Here is a 3,192-nt window from a genome sequence, read left to right on the forward strand (position 1 = left end):
TTTACATATTTTCCTCCAAAATAATGAACGGACAGTGTACATATATAGGGTTATTCAATAGGTGCGCTTCAACTTTTTTCCGATAGGGAGGGCGAACGACGCAATATTTTTTATTTTTCGCTTGTCATTTGTAAACTTCATTAGTATACATTTCATCATGGAACGCTACACACTTGAGCAACGATTGCAAGCCATTTAACAAGCCGTCCCGTTTTGGGGTTATGTGAAGTCATTAGTCTACAGTAACAAGCCGGCGACGATTTATGAGCTCAGAGCCAATATTGAACGCGAAATTGCTGGAATTTCGGCCGATTTATGCAAAAGAGTGGTCGAAAATTGGGTTCAACGATTGGACTTCGTAAAACGTGCACGCGGTGGTCATGCAAAAGAAATCGAATTTCATACTTAAATGTATATGTTCAAACTCGATAATAAAAAAAAATTTGTTAAAAAAGTCAAACCGTTTGTGTTTTATTCAAAAAAGTTCAAAAGTTGAAGCGCTCTTACTGAAAAACCCTATAGTATAATACCATACACCATTGCCATGTATAATACCATATTTAAAGAAAAACCTAATTTGATATTGAAAATTTAAATAGTACTGTATTGAGCAATGTAGTTGAGTAGAACAAATCTTCTAAAAATATTAAAAAACTACAAAAGTATTCGAAGTGACGAATAGGCGATAAGTCTGCGAAAAACGCCATTTACATATTAGCAGTAATCAACCAGTGGTGATTTCTATTTAAGTACAAAATTATCAATTTCGGATTTTTACTTGTTCTAGTTGTTCTTGAGATCAAACAAATAACAAAATGATTAAAATTGGTCAAGTCGTTTTTTGCTTTTAGCGTAAGTAAGGAACATCAATTATGGTTACACATACATATACAGCGCACGCTCGTTAACGTGAACTCATTCAAACCTAGGCAGTTCACGTTAACAAAGTGTTCACGTTTTGGAATGCCTAAAAATACTAAGTAAATATATTTTTTCACATTTAAATTCACATTTTATTCTTGTTTTCGTTACATATTAATTGAAAATTAAGTCATAGGATGGCTTTCATCATTTTTTGTATCTTCTGTTTGACCGTTTTAGCACACTCATATCATTTTGATCGACGTCTTCATGACCAGCCTATATTAACGCCTAGTTGAAAATTTCAACTGCTTCAGTCGGCTTAATTTTCTCCAGTTGCTCTGATACGCTGTCATCAAGGGGTTCGTCCTCTTGTTGATGATCGTCTTCTGCATTGCCCTCCTCGATATCTTCGTTCCATTCATGAATGACTGGTAACGTGAATTCAACCTGAAATTTATAATAAAAAAAAGTTTTTACAATAACCCACATACATATCTTTGAACAAATCTGCGAACACGAACGAACCCCAGGACTTAAACTACTAAGGAGATCGACGGTGTTGCTCATCAAGGTGTGAAGTTCAGCTTGCCATTTTTCTTTTAAAACCGCCAACGGAACATTATCTTCGGGATCATCATTGTTTACCACAAAATTTAAAATACTGTTCCATCACTTAGCTAATGTTGCTTCACCAACACGAAACCAAGCCGCATTCAAAAGATTTATAGCTGTTTTTAAGTTAATTTTTTTCAACGACTCGAGCAAATCAGACTTTGTCGCTGCAATTGAAGCTAGAAGGCTGTTTCTGTAATGCAACTTAGTGATTTTTATTGCATTCTGATCCATCGGTTGAATGAGGGGAGTAACGTTTGGTGGCATAAACATTGTCGAAATTTGCCCATTCTCCGTTTTCTGTTCAGCTTCATTTGGGTGAGAAGGAGCGTTGTCGATTAGGAGGAGAGCTTTAATTGGTAAGGCTTTCTCCTTTAAAAACGATGTAATCTTAAAAAACAACCAGTTAACCTTAAAAATCGAACAAAACTTAAAAGGAATATTCGCTTGTGGAACAAATGACTCATGAAACCATTGCTTGAAAATAACCGACGTCATCCAGGCGGATTTCGAGCTCTTATAGTCGGTGGGACACTGAAAGCTTTTGAAGCAGCGTGGATTCTTCGCCTTTCCAATTACCAAAAGCTTAAGCTTGTGGGATCCAGTGGCGTTTGAACAGCATAAAAACGTGATTCGCTGCTTCTCGGACTTTACCCCTGGCGCTCTCTTCTCCAAGCTAGACGCGTACGTTTTCTCTGGCAAAAGTCTCCAGAATAACCCCGACTCATCAGCATTATATCATTATCATTATCGTTGCACAACTCCAATTCGGTCATTTTAGCTTTAAGGTTTTCTTTAAACGGACCCACTAGCTGAGGTTGCGAATGCAGTTTTGCGCCTGATATTTTAAGAAGACGAATACCATACCTCTTCTTGAATCCTTGGAGCCATCCATCTTTCGCGAAGAAGTTTGCTTCATTAGCTTGAAATTTGCATGCAGTGTTTTTGTCTTTTCTTTAAAAGCCGAGAATTTTAGCATTTTGTTTTAATGTCAAGCACACGGGTTTTTTAGAACTCATTTTCACCAGAAAACATAAGATGAAACACTCTTTACAAAACCAAAGCCTCGACTGAAATAATTTACTCCTTACATGCAATTACGAATAAAATGCTTATTTTATAATTAGGGGATTCCCCGATTTCAGAATTACTTGAGACCAATGTAAACTACATTCAAATATTTGTAACGTTTATTGTTCATGTTATAGAGCTTTTTTGTGTTTGTTCAAGGTCTAGAGTAGTCAATGCACAAAAATGTATGTTCACGTTTTGGGGTGCTCACGCTTTAGAGCGTTCACGTTATCGAGCGTGCGCTGTATATATAATTGGTACTAACAACCTTTTTGGTTGTTTGGCCGAGCTCTTCCTCTTATTTATGGCGTGGGTCTTGATGTTGTTCCACAAATGGAGGGACCGATAGTTTTAAGCCGACCCCGAACGGCAGATATTCTTTTATGAGGAGATTTGCCATTGCCCGCTATTATAACAGAAACAACTTTTTCTTAATTTTGGTGTTTTCCCGAGATTCGAACCAATATTGTCTCTGAATTCCGAATGGTAGTAACGCACGAAGCCGTTCGGCTTACCAGCACAATAAAAATATACGCCGGAGGAAACGTGAGGGGAAATTCAGAAATGATTTAACAGAAAGCATAATGTGCCATACGATTCAAGTTCGCATGCTGAGACTGTAGTTTTTTATTTCTGAACGGTACA

The 3,192-nt window shown here is 37.1% G+C and overlaps 1 pseudogene; it reads right to left on the bottom strand.

Moving 5' to 3' along the window:
• Positions 1 to 714: 714 nt before the first annotated feature.
• On the bottom strand, positions 715 to 2,395 carry LOC129250096 (jerky protein homolog-like; annotated as a pseudogene).
• Between the last annotated feature and the right edge of the window lie 797 nt (positions 2,396 to 3,192).

This window comes from Anastrepha obliqua, chromosome 6, assembly GCF_027943255.1.
Source record: "Anastrepha obliqua isolate idAnaObli1 chromosome 6, idAnaObli1_1.0, whole genome shotgun sequence".
NCBI lineage: Eukaryota > Metazoa > Arthropoda > Insecta > Diptera > Tephritidae > Anastrepha > Anastrepha obliqua.